This window comes from Petromyzon marinus, chromosome 4 (assembly GCF_048934315.1).
Source record: "Petromyzon marinus isolate PM22_M1 ecotype Great Lakes invasive population chromosome 4, UKy_Petmar_22M1.pri1.0, whole genome shotgun sequence".
Classification (NCBI taxonomy): domain Eukaryota; kingdom Metazoa; phylum Chordata; class Hyperoartia; order Petromyzontiformes; family Petromyzontidae; genus Petromyzon; species Petromyzon marinus.
The window spans coordinates 21,897,779-21,919,779 of record NC_133670.1 but is presented as its reverse complement, the minus strand read 5'-3'; the positions used below and the strand labels follow the sequence as shown (position 1 = coordinate 21,919,779).

The window sequence follows — 22,001 nt, the reverse complement described above, 5'->3', positions numbered from 1 at the left end:
TTTCGGGTTTCTTCAGCAACTGAATTCCACTTCTGGACAAGTCCACGACACGTGGAACGAGACGTCAGACGTCGTGCCAAACAACGTGCAGCACAGCCCGAAAACAAATCGCAGAGCGATACAGCACAACCACAACAACCTAAGCAATGGGTGTTATTGAGCAGTGGCGTTGCTAACGTTCATTCAGCTCTCCATCGTAGCCATCCAGATCCTATTAGAGCTGTGGCGGTGGTGGGAAGCCACCCACACAGGCACCCCACTGTGACAATACAATGCTTACAAGTGTTGCACCCCATGATCCCACTGCTCTGCTAATGCATGCACATAATGGAGCTCGAGTTCATTCAGAGATGGGACCCCTTGGCCCACTTTAACCCCTCACTGCCAACAAAACACTCCCCTCGGGATTAATTGTCACTCATGTTGGGACTCAGCTGTGACGACATTCTGAGATAGAGAAAAAGGATATATCTCTGAAAACAATACATAAACTCACAAAATCTTGCCTTTGGTGTAGTATATTATCAGCAGCCATTATCTGTCTACTGCTGGATGAAAGCCTCCCCAAACTGTCATCTCTCATGGTCCTGTGGCACAAACCATCTGGCACCTTTACACGAGCTGATTGATGTAGTACTGAACTGTATACAACCTTTGCTAATTGCTTTGATATATATTTAATGCAACCCTTAACAGCCTCTTAATATTACAATATGTATGAGCCTAAACGTTTCAATACAAGGCAAACTGATACATATAAGTTGTAGGTTTTTATTTCCTAAAACTTCAACAACAAAAAGTTGATTACATTCGAATCATGAGAGACGGTGAACACTTTCAGCAGTGGATTTATAATATCTGATGATGATTACATTCATCTATTACAATACATTTTCTTCTTATAATATAGACTTCCATAGTAATAGGTTTTACCCTTTTAACTGGCACAAAAACTGACACCTTTATTCAAGGCATCATGTTTGCAATAACCACAACACAAACAGTCAAAATGCAAACAAAAGAGACAACTCTGATAATAATATGCACTGTCCTTGAATTTGATTGGTCCACACCCGAGACGGCTTTTCTTAGAGCCTAGTCTCCACTGGTGTTGGACCAGATGACGCCTTTAGGGTAAAACCTATTACCATATCTTGTTACTGGCAAAGGAGGTCTCATAATATAGACTTCCGTTAAGGTCAGGGGGACCTGGTTACTAAGCAGTACATCTTGTAAAGGGTGGCCAAGTATCATAACTCCAGGCAATAGTGGCTGGGTTTATAAATGGCAACAACTACTCCACAGACAGGCATCGGTTGAATCTCAGGAGTCTCCCGGGACCCTCCGGAAGATTGATGATGATGATTGCGCCGAGGATGACAGATAACAGCGGTGAAGATGACAGGCTGGTACAATAAAAATAGGGACTTAGAAATGCTTTTGGAAATTATAACGCGGCGTTGAACGACACGACAGCTGTGGGAATAGTTGCAGATGGGCATGTGGGTAAGGAGCTGCAGATTTCAATGTTGCGCAACAGCTGCAGCCTCTACTGTCAGATGGCACGTGACTGAAAGTGAAGAGACCTTTGCAGAGCTGCCTCTAACCTTGATTTGTTTTATTATAGAAAACTCACTTGGCAACATTTACATGTGTCGTTGTCATCCTCGTAGTAGTAATGATAATAATGAGCCGTGGTCAATCCACCTACTGGATGATAGCCTCCCTGCAAGCTGCCGCTACCTCGTGCAATTGTGCGATGTAATAATCCACCGAGCGCCTGCACATTCATTGATTTCATCACTCCGTCTCCCCCAGGGGAGGTGCGCTGAGAAGATGTAGTGTATCTCTATGTACAGTGGTTATTTGTATGACAAGTAAGAATGGGTTTTTACCCTTTCTGGCAATAAAGCAGGTACTTTTGGTGAACATGCAAACAAACATGCACTGATGATATACGCATTGTCTTTGAAACTGATTGGCCTACACCAGAGACAGCCTTCTTTAGGGCCTAATCTCAAAAGTGTCAGACCAGAGAACGCCGAAAGGCGGACAGTACAAAGGCAATGCACGTGTAGTGATTGTAGCATCACCACTGTGTACACACGGACACGTGTGACGTCACTATGCGGGGGAGCGTCACTACCACGCGGGTCTACACACACACATTACGTCATCCCGGCTGGAGCCGGGAATGACGTCAGGGCCGGTTCTGTTCTCGGGAGGCCACGAGGGTGGTGTGAGGTCGTGGCACTCTCCGTGACCCCGGCTGGACACGTGACTGGCCCCAGTGGGGGCCGGGGGCCTATGGGGCACCTCGGGGGGCACGTGGACAGCAAGGGGGGGGGGGGGCTTCGAGAGGGTTCTCGAAGGGAGGCGTGGCCGGGGCGGGGCCCGGGCACGCCGAGGCCCATATAAGCCGCCTCCTCACGAGGTTCGAGATGCATCGTGAAGACGCCAAGAAGAGTCAAGCCTCCAGTCAGCGGACCTGCCAGTAGCCCACCTGGCAGGGTCACGCTAGAGTATCTGAGAAGTGTGTGTTAGCTAGAGTAAGTCGGTGGTCACCGCCCTGTGCGTAATGTAAGAGTTAACTGTTGTGTTCATTAATAAATAAGTGTTTCCTCCCAAGAAGTTGTGTGTGCACCGAATTCGAATCCACTACACACGTATCAGAGCATTTATAGCTCGGGGAGAGCAGCTGTATCATGGGGCGTATTGGTCACGTGTGATTCATGCAGCCTTGATGCCTTGCAAAAGGTATCTATTTAGTGTTTGAACATCTTAACACCAGGGTAAAATCTATTCTTATTTTTTGTACTTTGATACTGGCAAAAAGGTCCCATTATAGTCTTTATTTTCCTGCACATTTGTATTACAATATTGGTTTCCCAATAATCTCACCACGGGCCCAGGGCTGCTACTAGAACACCAATGCTCATTTAATTTAGAATATATGTTGACTTTGTCTTTCCCATTTTCATTTTGTATAATTACACAGACACTGTATACAAGAAAATTTGAACTTTATTCATCGTCATCCGAGATCAATCCACTGCTGGATAAAGGCCTCCCCAAGCCATCCCCAAATCGCAAGATGCTTCGATGTAATAACCACATATAATTGTAATGTAGTACTTAAAGCATTAACAAAAACGGAAAAATATATCCATCAGTATTGTCAAAAGCATTCCTCACTGTTATCCAAAGCATCTCCCTTACACCTGTAATCCTTACTAATACCCACCGTTCTCCAGCCTTTCTCTCGCTCAACCCTGCCCCTCTCCTGCCTTAAATTCCACTCCTGCCCTGTTTAGCCCATCTCCAAGAACAGTGCATGAGCAGGGGCGGAGCCAGGATTTCATGCCGGGGTGACATTCAACAAATTTTAATTTCAAGAATGATTAGAGAGTCAGGCTGTTGAACTAGACGCCATCGGTTGGCGACACACTCTGACAATGCAGTTGCACGGAGTCCGCCAGACCGAGTGTCGTACACTTATACGCAGAATGTCACCCCTGTCACCCCCCCCTGGCTCCGCCCCTGTGCATGAGTGTCAGCATTGTTGGGCCCCGCAGACTCAACAATATTCATTAATACTGCATAAGCTTTCGCAAAGTCAAATTAATGGAAGAGACGTAACAAACACGCGTGTACACAAACAAGCAGCTATACAAGTTGAATAGGATATATTATGACATCTTGTATGTCCTTTCCTTAAGTAAAATATATCAATCTAGATTTGAGCAATTGTTTATTGCTGTGGTTGTTTCCACCTGATGACGGGCACTTGTGTTGCGCCCGAAACGTCGTGATATAATTTATTTTTGTTTTATACCTACGTGACTTTACCGAAAGAACCAAAGAGTATAAAATATATCACTTGTGTGCAAAATAGACATGCTTTGCAGATACCAATGAACGTAATTACACGCGAAATAAATACGTAAAAGACAATGTGCATGTGCTTCTGGATTTAAAAGGCAGTGTGTACGATGCTTACCCTTGGGGAAAAAAAAAACCCCTGTATCGTAAATGTTCACTGAAAGAAGCTGCAGTGCAATAACAGCAGCAGCAGCAGCAGCACAGTTTGATTAATCCTTCAACAATTTCAATTGTGACGAAGGCGCTATCTCAGAGGGAAGCGTTACGCAGTGTTCGAGGTGGCCGGCACTGAACGTGGATTTGGTGTGCGCTGAAAGGCGTAATGTTATGTAATGGGGCACCCGAACATGCTGACCTTGCTCTGACCTGGGTCGCTGGATGCTGTAGGCTGCATTGGGGCATTGTAATCAAGAATTGCCGGAAAAGACGACGGAACATTACCGAATATGTTTTTTTCTGTTGTGGGAGTGTTGGTATTAACGAACAAAAATGTTCCAATTGTCGTACAGTTTGTCTGCGATAAGATCGGCTAAAGTGTTGAATATCGAATGTTGCTGAAATGGTGACTTTTGCATATGCTCATTGACTTGTTTTTATACATTTGATAATAAATCAATAGTTACACCGAGGCAATATTTCTCAGCACACTGGGCAATGAATGGAGCTCATAAAATATGAAGAACGTATGAGGTGCAATCAGCTCATTTAGAAAATGGGTGCCCAAGTATTTGGGACACTGCTGGTCACTCTTGAAAATTAGATTATAATGGTCTCTTGAGTTTTGTAATAGAGCTTTTTTTGGGTTAGATCGCGTACATATATAAATGTGTCGTTAAAACCTGCCACCACCCGACACAGCCAACTAGTAAGGGTTGTCACGTAAACAGAACGTGCCAATTCGTCACTTGTACAGCACGCCAGTGTGTTGGAGAGCCAAGAGTTCTGGTTAAGCAAAATAAACTTGAATGGATAATCAATAAATATTGGTCACAGAATGTATGCCACGTAGATGGTAAAGACCATACCTCCGTGCCTTCTGTATTGACATGTGGAAAAATGGCTTGTAATTTCATAAATTCAGTACCAGTTTAACACAATATTACAAGTTATCACTTTTTTATGTAAAATGAGTCACAATATACAATCACGAGTCAACCTCAATTATGGTAATACTGTTTTTAACCGTACTTCACCATGTTGTTCAGTGCAGGCTGGTGAAGAGGTGGAAGGCAGGATCAGTTCTGATATAACGTGGCCGGGTATTGAACTCGGGTTGTAGGGCTCATCCACTCCTCCACTAATCCACCTTAGTGTAATCACCATCAACTCGTATAATTTGGCGTAAATTATATTTGACTCGACAGTACAGTAATGTATGGAAATGCAGCGTATGTTTTCGCTGTTTCTGACCGCATCTCTGCGCATTGTAATCACAAACTATGTTCTTTGGAAAGGTCTGGCTATTCCATTGGATGTTATTCATTAAAATAAATCTAACGTAATTCCCCATTGATGGCTGGCAGAGAAACTTTCCCCCATCTGTGCAATGCATGGGGCCACCACATGCACAAGTTCTGGGGGTAAATATGCAATGCCTAGAGATGTTGATGGGAAGTGTTGTGTGTGAAGGAGCCTGGAAGCTGAATTGGATTCATCCAAAATATACCGAATCCTATTATATGCACTGGCTAGTGCTAGGATGGGCGACCACCATGTACAGCAGGTTAGAATGTTTGTTGAACTTTTTCGCACCCTACGTAGCTAACCGTGTTAATAGGAGGTGCGTGGGAAGGACAACAAACTAAACACAAAAATCAGTTCTAAAGAGATCAGTTTTCAATCTTGATTTAGAAGTGCATAGCTCCAGTGACTTCCTGATATCGGAAGGAAGAACGTTTCAGACGGCCGCAGAAGCGCATCTGAAAGTGCGCGATGCAGTGACCATTCTTTGTTCGACGGGCAGCCAAAAGCTGCTGCAAGGATGACCAGAGTTTAAATAAAGGCTCTTGGGCTATGTAGTTGGCATCACGTGGAGATTCAGTAAAAATAAACAAGTATTTCATTCTCTCTGATAGAAATTAAAAGCATAAGATGAACGTAGTTTTTTTTTGTAAATGTCTATTTTACATATTCTTTGGGTCTTTCGGTAAAGTCACGTAGATAGGTTCAAAGAAAATAACAAAAAACTACGACGTTTCGATCACAACACAAGCGGTCGTCATCTTCCTGATGACGAACGTTGGGTCGTCATCTTCCTGATGACGAACGTTGGGTCGTCATCTTCCTGATGACGAACGTTGGGTCGTCATCTTCCTGATGACGAACGCTTGTGTTGCGATCGAAACGTCGCAGTTTTTTGTTTATTTTCTTTGAACCTATCTACGTGACTTTACCCAAAGACCCAAAGAATATGAATTCCTGCAGTCACGAAAGCTTTATGTCTATATTACATTTTACTGCAAAAAAACCCACCGCGTGGTAATGCAATTAAATGACAATCGTGAAGACAAACGTGGAACATGCTAAAAATGTAAGAGGGAAGCTATCCAAGTCCGATGATGTGAGTAAAATGCACAGACAATACATATATGTCCTGTATATTAAAATTCACCAGGTTTGGTCCTGTGTATATGCATTGGTCTTTGATGTTTTCTGCAGTTATTTCAGTTGGACATAAAATGCAAAGGCGTCCATGGAAACCTATACACGTGTTTAATCCACAGATACATCACTTGAATATGCATCTTGGTTTCAGTCATGTACACAACGCGTAGTAGGTGCTGTTTAAAACGCATTTTGGATCTCACTGAGATGTAAATTTTTTGACGAGCAAATTTATTTGGCGAGACAAATATTAGACGATTGAGATTGTGGCATTGCAGGCTCTGAATGCAAGCAGTTGTAAAATATGATTCCTAACGTTTGTAGAATGGCAAAAGCTTTATAAAAGACACAACCTAACATTTATTTTCCATATACACAGCGAATCGAACTGCATGTAATTGCTGCAGGCAGCCAAGTGAAGTTGTCTCTGTAAGCGAATGTTAAAACTGACTGCAAAGGCCAGCAACCCGATAGTATTACAAGCACACCCTGGCTTTTTTTTGTCAAGGACAAGTCGTTTAAATAACACTCATTCTAAATCGCCTAAACTGCATGTTTGTGCAAGAAACGGCCAGCATACCTAAAGTAACATGGTCCTTCCTGACTGGGGAGCTTGAATTGGCTAGGCTTGCCATGATTAAGAATGCCAGAAGTAATTTCCTCAAACTTAGACAATATTGTGCCATGCACAATTCTCGCAGTTTGATCTCATGGGTGCGGTATTAGAATACGCACTGAATCAGTGCCAGACCCAGCTAAACATTTGGGAGGGCACAAATTTCAGAGGGGATAATAATTTTGGGAAACAATATATTTAATGTGAATTACGTTTTCATTCTCTTCTAGTCTCGTGCCATCTTCTTTCCCAAAGGGCAGCTGGTAGTGTGCATCGTATAATCTCTCCGTCTTCCATCAATCCCATTGCGTTGTTGATCTGCATTCCGCATTTTTTTAAAGTAACATAATAATGCATATTTACAATTTCACGTTCGTAACGTAACGGCCATATCAATATTTTTGGGGGCGGTGGGGGACGACTGCCCCTTTTTTCTCCCCGTGGTATATTTTTTAAACAGTTGCTGAGCACAGGCCCACAATTCGAAAAAACGTCCAGTGCTACGGGGGGCGTTGTGTGGGTATGCTATTAAAATTAGATAATATAATTAACGTTTCTCGCAGCACCAAAAAACAGAGGGACGCGGCCTCTGTTCTGGTACACATCCTCTTGCTTCCCATGTGATTATTGTAATTGACAGCCACATGTCAAATCCCCTGTGCTTCTCCCGTACCATCCCACCCGCGCCTACTGTCTCACTCATCGGTTAGACCCAGCTGTGTGTGGGAAGCGTTCCACTCGAGCTGCACGTGAGATGAAGTTTTGCCTGCCGCTGCTGCGACCAGCTGGCTGCATCACGTGGTGTGTTTTGTGCCGACACTTGGAGCGGCAAATAACAGCTGTTTATTTAGTGACATTTTTTTTTCCAATAGGTGCATGCACAAAGTGAAATAGCGTGCTCTGTGTCTCAGGTGTTCATATTAGGTGGCGTGTATTGGCATATTATATGTGTAACTTCACATCGATGGAATGATTATCCTTCCAAAAGGTGTTTCAGTGTTAAGCCTACGTCAGATATAGGTGATAGCAAATGAGTGAGGCGTCTTAATTTGTATGAACAGTATATTTTAGCATCAAGCAGACTGGTCTTTTAAATTGTGTATTTACTGCAACTTTTGGTTGTAGCACATGGAGTTTTTAAATTAGGGTTTACGCATAAATCTGCTGTGGTACGAAGTGGCACCAAAAACAGTCAGGGAATGGATCATGATTAATAACAGGCCCCACGCCTACAGCTTATGTATTCTGTGTTATGAAATGTGCTTAGTGCAAATGGGGGGGGGGTGGTTAGTGCGCGTGTGGGATTCAAGTATCTATAGCCACGGGTTACACGGTGATTCTCCATGAGAATACATATCTTACTGCAGCCTTGGCTCGTTTGGCAATTGGCTAACAATTCCTTTTGTTAACACTATCCCACGGCGAAGTCTTCTCTTAAAAGAATAGAAAACATTCAACACTTTCAAATGTCCTTTAAATGTATTATTTGTCTTATCGAAGCAGTCTCCAACTGTTAGTCACCCAAATGATCTGGCCTCACTTTAGTTGTCAAAGAACGGCCATTGCCCAATACACCACGTATTGCCGTGTCTTTTTCTTTTCGGGCAGTGCCAGTGAAATTTGTGTTGAATTTGTGTTATTTGTGTTGTTAACACAGTATAACACATTTTTTTCTTCTTTAAACATCTATTCAGTGGATGAGCAATGGCTGCAATTTAACTATCAATATTCTTGCATGGGAATTCTCATGAGGGCAATTCAGTCCTTTTGTTGATTTTAAGCAACATTTTGTTTGGTTGCAAACTGTGTTGGTCTTAATATAAATGTTGAGGGGTTTTTTAATTATCAGTAATATTCAGTGAGAGAGAGGCAAAATAATGCATAAATTCCCAAAAATGTATTCATAGAGAGAGATTATAAAGGTACTCAGCGTGAGTGAAAAAGATTCCTCTATTAAAACATGCGTGGAGCGCTGGCTGTCACGAGGTCTGTTATGTAAACTAATATTTTGACGGGAAAGCTGCAATTAAAAGCTACACGTCTGTGGCTCTGGTTTGTCGATCTTAGTGGGAGTGGAGCTTGGAACACAAAGCAGATGAGTTGTGAGTCGTAGGGGTTGGCCCTCGTGATGAACAGGCTTAGCACCGTGACTTCACCAGGCCTCGTGTCACCCCTCTAATCAGCACACCCAGCACAAGAGATACACACATGCCACGCGTCATCCCGACAGGTTAAATATGACAGCACCGCGCAAGAAATCTGAATCAGGTGTTCTCATCGTATTTGGAAGTCCTCGGCCATTCGTGGAATTTCCACACTTCTATGGCGGGAACCAGTCTCTACAAAACAGCCACTGTTAAATGTTCCACAAAGTTGTGCTTGTTATCGCAACCTCTATCACATTATGGGATGCTTTATAGGGTTACAACATCTGAGGTACAAAAAAACCTGAGGCAAATCAAGGGAAAAAGACTATCCCACAGTATTAGAAGAGGGGTGAACTACATGACAATGCATTGTCTTGAGTGGGTTATTATTATTCTTAGCTCTTTCGGTAAAGTCACGTTGAAGGGAAACAATAAAATAATAAAATATATATAAAACAATACAAATTCTCACGACGTTTCGACCATAACACAAACGGGCGTCATCAGGTGTGTCGGTTCGCATTAATGTATTTATTTTTAAACGGTGTATTTATTTATTTATAAAAACGTCATCGCTGCGCGCAGCGATTTGGCAGTTTATTTAGAAGGACGAGTCCATCTATGTTCCAAAAAGAGGAGGGGGGAGACGAAAAATTAATGTATGCTGTCTGAAAGCCACTGTAAGCGTGAACAATCAATTAAGACCTGAAATGGTTTATTAAATCTTTCCAATGATTGCTAAGATAGAATCCATCTTCTCGGTTGAAATTGTCTCTGTGCTTGTATATGTGGATAGCCTCATGAACGAATCTTTCATGGAAGCCAGATGGCTTACAAAGAACCTCTGTCTTGGAAAAGTCAATGGCATGTGAGCCTACTGAATTAGAACAATGATCTGCCACGGCCGAGGTGTTGGTCCTACCGTGTTTAAGGTCTGCTTTGTGTTCACGAATGCGGTCCGAGACATGGCGTTTGGTTTCTCCAATGTAAATTGGGTTATTATTATTATCCAACTGACAAGAACAAGGACTTTTAGTGTCCGGTGAAGACCGACAGATTTCTCCAGGGCAGCTACTACCTCAACATGTGGGCGTCCTGGACGAGCGGCGAGCCTCGTGTTCAGACACAGCACTGCAAGCGTAGGCTACATTTGTCCTATAGTGCGGAAATGATCCCAATAACGCAATATGATTTTATTACAAGTTGTGTATCTATAGGGCTGTCTCAGTGAGGGAAGACAATTCTCCATGGTCGTGGTAATGAGCCAACAGTTTCTTAAATATTAGTGATGACGCACACTTAGCAGTTTGTGTGTGTGTGTGTTTATGTACACTGTAAATAAACATTCTTGTATTTCAAATGGTAGGTGGTTAGGTTTTGAGAATCAGTTATATTTGCTGCTTGTAAAGCCCCATGTGCACTTATTAAACTTCTATGCAAATCAAATACTTTTGTACAATGCGTGTTTTGCTGCCGAGATCATGTGTATGTGTATAAACTTATAAGAGCAAGCTTTTGTGCAATGTAAATTTTCTATTCTCAGAACGTTGTATCTACTGCAAGTGTTTCAACAGAAGAAATATATTTATCATATAATTTCTTTAACATAGCAGAATTTAAATCTGTTGGCCTCTGATGAAAAAGTGGCACCATATTAAATAATGAGTTTTCATATTCATCTTCTTTATAGCAGGCACTTTTGTGCTGTCTTCAGTACATTGGTTAAAAAAAGTCAGCTATCAGAAAATGTGATATCCAGAAGTTTAAATACTGGCCAAGAAGCCAAGTTCTAAGGTTGATCCTCTGTCTTGCTCTGACATTTTTTTTAAATAATGAGATTTCTGGTAAGAGCATTAGAGCTATAATAGAATGTCCTCCAGAAGCCTGGGGAAAGTCAATAGCGGCAGAGAGTAATTAGAGCTGTCTGTGCCTCTAATCCAGAGCTCGGTCGAGGTGCACTGTTCATTATATCCCTCGTTACAAAATTGTCCAACCATTTCTGGGAAATGCCTGTGGAAACCGCCTTTCTGATTGACGCCCAATCTTTGATGAACTCAGCAACAATTTGGCCATGAGCTCTTTTTGAGCGAGCGCGGATGCCAGAAACAAAAAAATCCCAATGTCTGCTAAAAGCGGAAAAGGGACACGTGGTCGTGGGTGAGAACCGAGGGTTAACCCTGTTCTGGGAAAGCAAAAGGAAGGCGAGGACCATCTAAATCCGGAGCGATGTAACTCCCGGGAGAGGCGTGGGACGTTTCCTTTCCCAAAAGAGACGGTGCTGCCATTGCCTCCAGAAAGGCCCGCCGGCTGCCTCCAGCGAGGACGCGGAAGCTCGCTGTTGCTTCATTAGCGGCAGGCTTGTGCTGATGGGAGAAACAACGCTGTCAGCTAGAAGACACAACAGCTGGTGCCCATGTGGATTTATACAAACAGGATTTACAGCGCGGAGGGTCTTTAACGGTAATGACCGTTCACCACAGTGCTGGTGTTAGTTGCAGGCACAAAGGCTGTGGTCAAGACAACAGAAGTTTAGCTTTCTTTCGCTATCTATATATTTCTGATTATTGCAAATGTGATTTAGCCCCTTTATTTTAAGTGTGACTTTTCGTTACGAAACCCAAAACACACCAGATCAATATATGTGGCGAAACAGAGTGAACGTTAACAAATTATGCGTACAAATATTTTGCTATTTTTTTAAGTCAGTTTAACTTTTAAGAAAAAACAATTTTGTGAATACTGAAAAGTTTGTTCTTTTAGTTGTATTCTAAATATATATTTACAGCAAAGCTACACACAACAGTACTTTCCCTCGAGATCAATACAATGTCGAGCTTTGGAAAATAAATAAATCTAATTTTTAATTATTTAAGTACGGTAGGTCAGAATATAAGGCAAATCGTAGTCTTCACCAAAATATTTTCATCAACACAAATGGTCAGAAAATGTATGGCGGACTGGTGACAATGCTTGATTCCAAACCATATTGCCAGGTTTCAATGTGATATTTTTATTTATTTATCTTGACACCTCGAGTCAGTGACGTGTAACATGCATCAGACAACCCAGGGCAGAGCACAATGTATGGCATAAATCAGATGTGTGTAAAAATGACACCGAAGCTTACACATACCTCTTCCAAGCTATCTGTCCAGAGTGTAAGAGGAGGCCAAATACCATCCAGAGGGACTCTCTAGTGCTTCGTCTAGTGGGAATTCTTTCACCATCAGTGATGGTAGTAAGATATCGTTGAGCTGCACCTTTGCCTTCTCCTTCGTCACAAGCCAATGTGTTTTTCTTCCGTTTAGCTACATACATGCTGCAATATTCGATGTACGATGCATTTTCAAAATCGTCCATGCCACATTTCAACCAATGGGCTGCAATGAAGAATGGCAGAGCACCAGTGAATACACATCGACTCTATTGCCATGGGGGCCATGGGAAACCCAGATAATTGTGCTTAACCAACTCGTGGCTTAGATCTTTGCCAGTAATGGGGAGCAAGTGTTTTTTTGCACTCGAGTGATTTAGATTCTGGCATTGCACAATTTTCTCTGACTTTGATATTATGTTTAAAGTCAAGATCTTGAAAAATGAAGAGAAAAAATGCACACAAATGCGAAATGCATATGAGAGGTTGTTAAATATAAAATTTTAAGAGCATTGCAACACTAAGGTTACATCATATATATTTCATTTACTCAATACTCACTTTTTTAAGATATTCAAAACTTGGCAGTAATGCCGAATATTTTTATGTGGACAAAGTGATTTCTGAATATTTGCCTTGGCACACTGGACTGCACATTCGACGTGTATAATTTGGCCTAAAATCTATAGATCTAGGTGCACATATGACACATAATATAACTGTGGAATGGAGACACTGGCTGGAGGGATGGATGAGCAGGGGGGCTCGGCTGGGCAGCCCATGTGGCTTGCATTGCATCCTCATCGCAGCGATTAAAACAAATCCAGATCAGCTGTGGCCACTACACTGACCTTCCGTTTCAACCAATCGGAGTTAGATGCACAGCTGACTGGCAGGGAGGGCTGCAAGGAGTTCTGCAATGCCATGCACAAAGTAGGCGGCAGAAAGTGCCCGCCCCTTTGATTTTTTGATATGTAATGTTCTTGTTAATTGAATGAAAAAAGAATACAAATTGCTCCTCAAAACTCCATGAATAAGTGTTGCAGATCAATTCACATTCAAATGAAAGATCATTCCACCTGATGGAAATATTGGCGTCAATCAACATAAATGTGTTTTAGTTTAGGAAGATATGGATACCCAGTGCACAAGTGGAATATAAAAGACTGTCCTGTGTGCGACCGTGGCTATGAAAGACCAGACCATGGGCCGTATGATTTTGCACTCCCCCAAGATATTATATTTTTGAAAAAGTTTTTATTTAGATATATAGCAAAAAATGTAATTATTATATAAATATATAATTGCAAATAATATTGGTATAAACAATATCAATAAAAATAAGAATATAAATAATATAAAATATATGAAGAAGTAGTTGTGTCTGCAATTCACCAACTATCAGACAAAGCATTTGAATGGCTAAACCACTTAGAATGGAATCTATAATAGTTGCTTCTCATTCAAGAACCATCATCAACTTTTTTCTAGTATCCATGTCCATCGTGCAGTGAGCACAACCCTTTAATTACAGCAAATAGAACTTGCCAATACATTCCCACTTTACTGATACAGCCTAAGAGCATTGCAGAAAATGCCGTTTGTGTTGGAAAATGTAACGATTGCCACTGAATAGATTTGTAAATGTATGCAACATTTTCTTACTACATTGGAGGGACATTGAAGAGAAAGTTTAATTACATAAGCCAATGTGTGAAATATATCACACACTAACCCTTTTTCTCTCTCTGTGCTGTCATGTATACTATGGAGAGAAGGATATATTTTGTTGTTAGTTGCACTCACACAGATACCATAATATTACACTCATTATTACTTAGATCGTGGCAGGGCATGAAATAAGATATACATTTGAAGATGATAATCCTTAATCGGAAACAAATGTTATTCAAATGATACACTGACAAATGCGTTTGGGTGTTTTTGTTAATTGCATGGGGGAGTGAGTACCTCTCACACAAATCAATGCACAAGCACAGGGTGGGAGAGTCAGCTTATTCCTCCAAGAAAACCCCTGAAAAAAACATCCCAAGACTGGAGCCGTGCACAGATATGATGCAACAGTCTCACACGAGCCACGCTGCATCAACATCTGTTAATTTTCTTTGAGAAACAAAAATATATCCCAATTTTGCTATCGGCTCCATTGTAAGATTAATATTGATCTCTTCGGATCTCTCGCAGGGCAGTGCAGTAAATTTGTGTTAGAGAACGGCCCACGGAAGCGGATATAACAGAGCTACCCTGGACATATCTCCAGTCGGAAGCGGAACTTTCCCACCCGTTCTAAATGCTATTTATGTTTTTTTTTTACATTAAACTAAACCAAACTACAGGGACTCCTCTGCTGCTGAACGAGTTAGGTTCCAGAGGTCTGTTCGTCCAACTTTACTCCTGTCGATTCCTAACATTATTATATGGTACGTACACTAAACACGGGGAATGGCTTTAAAAGTTATTTCACCTCCTGTAGATGTAGATGCCACTGGTTTTTCATGTCCTGCAGATGTAGATACCACCAACGCCATCTATTGCGTGGCGGTTGCCTCTCGGTCCGAACAGGCAACTGGACATACGGATCGGTTTTATGTATCTCTGAAAGTTCGTAAGTCGAATGTTCGTAAGTAGAGGAGTCCCTGTATTTTTATTTTACCGGATAAAGGACCGCTGATCTATATAGCTCTTTTTTTCAGAAGTAACCTGCCCACAAATGATAGCTCAACAAAGTGGCTTATCACATAGAAATGTATAGCAGCCAAATGCTCTTAATGTGGAGGGAAAAACTGGAGGTCCCGGAGAAATATCCACGCGTCCACGGGGAGAACATGCAAACTCCAAATATACAGGCATCAGGGTCAGGATCAAACCCACGACCTCCTGCATATCAGGCGAGGTAGTTAACATCTTGCCACCGTGGAGCCCCTTAGCTTAATTTGGTCCAATAATAATGGGATGAATAATAAAAAAATATATAACTGATTGTTCAGATTTTTTGTGAATTCAATACAGTAGTTAGTTATTTTAATAAGTTGCTGTACAGTAATTGTACAAATATTAACACAACACAGATTGCACGTCTTTAAGGTGGTGCTCTGCAGCTGTGATTTCTGCTGCCTCAGCTATACTTCGTTCTGTTTTATTATCTTTTTCTAGTTTACGAGTCATGGCAGCAACACGTGAATGTGTAGACCTGGGATGAGTTAAAAGGCATTTTTTACAGTTAAAGCAAGCTCCCAAAATAAAGAGGCAGTCGCTGATGTTTCTGGCTGGAAAACCTGATGCTGTTCATTTTACTTTGTGAGAGTTTCCTTTTGAATGTCCCATTAGATGAAAGTGTGTGTGGAATTCCATTCTTTGACAGGCTGTGGTTGTATACAGTATGTGATGGTTGCATACTGGCCAAGTAGGCCCTGCCTTTCAGATGGTGCCGATATGGGCAGACAGACCCTCCTTGGTCCAACTTACATCCATAAATATGACTCTGTGACTGATGTGTCGGGAGCACGTGTGTGTGCACGTGTGAGTGCACGTGTGAGTGCATGTATGCAAGTACGTGTAGGTGCATGTGTGGGTTCATGTGTATAGCATGTGTGGGTGCATGTGTAGTGGTGTATTCAGACAGACACTTTTAACTTTTCTCCTCTTGTCACTTTATTACTTCGCATCCCTTATGGATGCTCCTCACACTAACACAACACACCCTTGCTCCGAACTCCCTCTCTCTAGACTCTGCTCGCCTGTCACTCTATACTCCGCTAGCCTGTCACTTAATACTTCGCTAGCCTGTCACTCTATACTCCGCTAGCCTGTCACTTAATACTTCGCTAGCCTGTCACTCTATACTCCGCTAGCCTGTCACTTAATACTCCGCTAGCCTGTCACTTAATACTTTGCTAGCCTGTCACTTAATACTCCTCTAGCCTGTCAGTCTTCTCTCACACCTCCACCCTCGTCCTTGCCCCCTGCGGGGGATCAGCCAACACCGCTGGGGAGGACGCGGTGTGGAGGGCGAGGTCCCAGGCTTCTTCTCCCTGGCTCTTGTCCTCTTCGTTCCATGTGTGGGTGCATGTATGCAAGCACGTGTGGGTGTATGTGTGAGTGCATGTATGGGTTCATGTGTAGGTGCATGTGTGGGTTCATGTGTGGGTGCCTGTGTGGGTCCATGTGTGGGTGCACGTGTGGGCGCATGCGCACAGCCAGCATATGGGTGGTGCCACATTGCTTATGCACGTGAGTTGATGGTGGGACACGTGTCGTTTTAGTTGGCGGTGCAGCCGCCACCCCCACTTGCAATTTCTGAAATGCATGATATAGTTTGGTGTTTCACATTGTGTTTTGACAAGTCACTGTGCTGTAATCATAACAGTGTTAAAATAAGTCTGTGTTTAGCGGGCACTATTTAGCCACTGCACATCCATAATTGTACGGGGTTCATTTCGGTTCGAGCTGTGATGTGAATGATAAAGGTGGAAAGGTATCGGCGGTAGCAATGAAAAGACAGCCGAATTGTGATGAATTCCTATTCCGGGCATGTATTTTGTGGAAGCAGCCGCTTCATGAAAAGAGTTTCACTGGGACAAAGTGACAAAAGCTGTTTGCATTATTCTGTTTAAACCTTCGTATCGTACCTGGGTCTCTCGTCTGTTAGGTCTATGCAGAACATCTGTGTCTCACATGGCAGAAATTCAATTGACATTGACTTGCACCTGCACTTTTGAAATGGAAGACGAGGAAAGGAGGTCAGTGCCTGTGGTCTGAAATGTGAAATTACTGCACTGTGCGTAAACCTAACAGACTAAATTGTTAAGATCATGCTTTACCATGTGGTCTAAACTGCTGCTCACAACTTCTTCATCCTGCAAAAAAGGGATAATGTGTTTTTGGTTTAATTTCAAAACGAATTGTATTCAGCACATAAGCTGCATTTTCACCCTTGTAACATATGCCTCCTTCACATGATGCCTCAGTCACGCTAAGAATCAGTCAAAACACTTTAGCTGTCTGAATTATAATAGTGTTACCCCACACCAGCTGCAATGAATACCATAATGTTTATAATTCAACCACACATGTTAGTTGGCACTCACTCTCGTGTATTATGGAACATTTATTCTATCCAGCTAGTGCCACAGTGATGACAAAGCCATTGCACCTTCACATTCGTACAGCATGAGCCTTGTTTCCATATGCGTGCTTGTACTAAATATGGTACATGTGATGCAGCTGACATTTTTTTGCCGGGTGAATTCAGACACATTTTTAAAGGGATCAGAATTGATATAATGAAGGGTGTATATTTTTTTTCCCACAGATCCGATTTAATGTGGTATACATTTTATTGACCTCAGAGTGATGACACAAGGTTACCAGGTGAAGCAATCGCTCAGCAGGCCACATTACTCGCTGATGAGACTTAGTGAATCTTGACTTAAAGCTTTCGTGACTGCAGAAATTTATATTCTTGGGTCTTTCGGTAAAGTCACGTAGATAGGTTCAAAGAAAATAATAATAAAAAATAACAGAAAACGGTCGTCTTTTTCCTGAAGACGACCGCTTGCGTTGCGATGGAAACGTTGTAGTTTTCTGTTATTTTTTATTATTATTAAAATATATAGACAATACGTTTATAATTGCAAAATATTCTCAATATACATGAAATTAATATTTAATATTCTGGCCAAAATATATTGCAAATGCCATCTAACTTTACCCTTTATTTTAAGTATATGTTTAAAAAATTAGTAATTCACTTCATATAAATGGCTGTAAAAATAATCATCATGTATGTTTGTATATTGACGTAAAATTTTCTTGAACTGAAATGTAGGAAATATGTATCATTAAATTTATTTCAGCAATGTACTTTAAACATATTTTAGTTTCTCATAGGAGAATATCATATGCTTTTGACTTTATGTTATAAAATTAGCCTTATATACTTTATGTAGTCGATTAATTATACTTCAGCGCTGCCATAACTTTGAAATTCATTTTTCCAGTAATGTATATATTTGACTGAAGGTGCAGTGGTCTGGACATAGTTATCTTTTCGTTCCACGGAGACATATATTTGAATTTGGAGACAACACGTTTATTCTCACACCCCAACAGGGTAACTGCATAAACGTACACAGGTTAACTAGACCACAACGGGATAACTACATACAGCAACCGGGTCAGTCAGTAACACACTGCCTGACCCACGATGCCAAGCGTAAAGACCAAGGCCGTAGCCATGAAGTCAACATTGGGGGGGACCAAATCTTCCAGGGGGTCTGGGGGTCCTCCCCCCCCAGAAACAAATCTAAAATTGAAATCGAATTTCCTGCCTAATATATACAAAAAATTCACTAACACATAGGATGGATTTTTTTTTTACAATGTCTAATAGTGTATTGTATTACATTGCTCTGTTTTTCTTTTTACCTTTTGTTTCATTGTATGTAATGGTAGAGATTAGGGATTAATAAAGTACAACCATAACCACAATCGTATAAACAGAAATCTATTTTATAGCAATATATTGAAGGGGACATTTTGAGCATATTTGAATATTGGCGGGGATGTGTCCCCCCCAATATATATTATAATTACGGCCTTGGTAAAGACCGAAGACCGAGGACCGAGGATCGAAGAGATGTAGCCTCGATCAGCTCTCGGGACCTCCCTTTTATGCCCCTGAGCGTGGCCTGGCTCCGCCCTCGGCCACACCCCCTTCTAGATCCTACGAGAAGGTTCTGGGCTATACATCATGTGTCCTTCTCGCCACCTTTGGGCCCCCTTATCTTGTTCTGGTCACGTGCCCTCTAGGGTTCACCTAGAATGTCATGTCCTCAACTGCCCTCTTCCTGAATGTCACCAGAACCATGCCCCCTAGCGCCCTCTCTCATGCCATGCTATACTCTGGTGCCAGAGAGAGGCTCTAAGACGCACAGTTGCACTATTCTGTCAATAGCTGGCGCTAAACGCCGTAGTGACCCAATATACGTCACTACACATGTGCACAAAAAGTCCATTTGAAACCACAACATGGAAAGATGCCGCATATTTAAATCATAAAAGAGCCAGCAGTGCAGTGTAAGTGCGCTAGCAGTGCTAAGCATGCGTGAGCATCCTATCACAGCATATATCGGTCATTGTCACGAGGCTATACCACACATGCATGAAATAATTACTTGTGTTCTTTAGGCAATGCATTATTTTAACTGCATGGCTTTGTATGTATAAATATACGTTGAACTTCTTTCGCACCATATTTAGCCAACTGTGCTCAGGTTATTTGTTAGAATAGTTCACCTGGAAAATATCTTGAGATGGAACTCCGTTGTTTGCAAAGGTGCCCAAGGTGTTAATTGCAACAACAAGGACAAACACCATTTACCAATAAGTGGTGGGCGATCACAACGGCCTCAAGGCTAGGTGCACCTTGAGGCCATGTGGAGTGTCGAAGGCTCGCTGACAGGAGGTCACAATACAGGCCCATGTTTTATGAGTTTTTGCTGCCCGACCTCTGCTCCTTTTGAGCGTCGCTCACATGCCCTCCGCTGTTGTTGGAGGGCGGCTGCCTCCAACTGCCCAGTAGCAGCGTCCTTCACGAGCCTCCTCCACAGAGACCAATCTTGACACTGCTGGAACCGGTCATTCGCAAGTCCATTCAGCTTTACATCCTCTTGTACCACATCAGGCCTTTTTTCTTCTCTAGCCCAAGCCGTGTCCATTTTGCCCCTTCTCTCCGGCCAAACAGAAACTGCTTGGGCATGCAGTTGCTTGGTATGCGGGCTACATGACCCAGCCAATGCACCGTCACTTTCCAGAAGAGCTTACTGATGAGACTGTCTAGATCTTTAAAGGATCCCACAACATCCAGTCTGGTTAAACTCAAGATGGATCGTTGGCACGTATACAAACATATTAAATGTATAACTTATACAGTAATCATTTATACAATGTATCAATGTTTTCGCGTTTGTTAGCCTTGTTTTTTTGAAATAGGAGTACTATAATTATACATAAGATGCATTCATATAACGGTACACAATGTCTTTGATAACAGTGGACGATTGTGGCTTCAAAGTTATTTTGAAATATATATTTTAATCCCAGACTGCTTTCAATAATATCCCTATGTATACATACTCTGAAGTTGTGTCCATTTGTATACCTAAAACGTATAACCTCTATGCCAACTGCATGAATTGGTATCGAATCAGAATGTTTATTTAGACTGGAGGGATCCTATGAGCTGTGAAGCTCTTCATCACAGATGTCCAGTATAGAGAGTGCTGTATATATGACCTATGCACTCGTACATTCTGTGCAACGTGCCTTGTAGCATCATTCAAATGTTCGCATTTCACACCCTTGACAATTGGTCTCAGATGCCTAAAGAATAATTTCCAAAAGCCAGATGAACAATTACATTGCCTTCAACAATGTGCAGACATGTACAGGAAAACAATTGTAAACACATGTAGGGTTTATAACATATTTATCTGCTGAATGTTGTATATCATCTCACTTTTCATACTCTCCAAAGAGACTAAATCATCCATTATCAACTTACCGTGGCAAAGCAGTAACCATAACATATATAAACTATTCCTATCTAATTATATTTACTTATTTTAAGATACCTTGCTGTGCTGCTTTGTAGACAACTCATGAATGTTTCAGCATTTGTTTGCCTACTTCGAGAAAACGGAAGGATTATAATTATACATTGGCTGCATGCATATAACACCGATAAGCATTATGCCCTTGAAAACAATGGACCATTTTTGTGAATGGAAAATTTAAGATTGCCATTTCTATTCATGATTTACCTGAGCAACGAGAGCAAGTTATGACAGATGTGTCCAGCGGAAAAAAAAAACTGAGGTTTTCCGTTAAGTGGGATACAATTCCAACATTTGAGCGTGAGCTCTGTTTTTTGGTCCAACGTGCCGCAGATTAAATATGATGATCAGATTACCGTCAGAAACGCGTTTTTTTTATTTGCGATGAGTAACAACGATCAGCTCCATGCTGCGCTTGCATAAACAAAGACGCATATGTGTAACCATTACATAGCCGTAAGTGTAGGCAACACGTAAGGCCATTCCATACCATATCTGTCAACCCATATGATTTACCTCTATTCTTGTACAGGGAAATTGAGTTTTCAGGTCCATACGGCGTACGGCCGTTTTAATACGGGCAAAACATGTTTTTGTCTATTTGTGCGTGATTCTCCCATGTGATGGTACTTTGTAGTATGAACGTTGATATTTATAAGGGCACGGGGTGACCAATAAGGTCTGAATTGGTCTGTAATAAGGTAGGGCACTGATAATGGATTGACAGGTGTGCCATATTCCGATTCAGACTCGATCGTGTTGTCTACAAGGGCACTGTAATGGCTGATTTTTGTCTTCTCGTAACCACTGGGAATATATAAAGCTGCAGTCAGCCAGGTACGTTGGGAACTTGCAGTGTCTTTAGATGTATGTGTGGGCTATTAAAATGACAATAATAGTCCTTATTCATATTCTTTGGTTCTTTCGGTAAAGTCACGTAGATAGAAATTAATGAAAAAAAA

The 22,001-nt window shown here is 41.7% G+C and overlaps 1 protein-coding gene across 2 annotated transcripts in view; it reads left to right on the top strand.

The window, feature by feature from the left end:
- The window catches only part of LOC116938332 (aryl hydrocarbon receptor-like), a 107,158-nt gene that overhangs the window by 38,765 nt on the left and 46,392 nt on the right, over window positions 1-22,001 (top strand). The gene's annotated exons all lie outside the window — the stretch shown is intronic.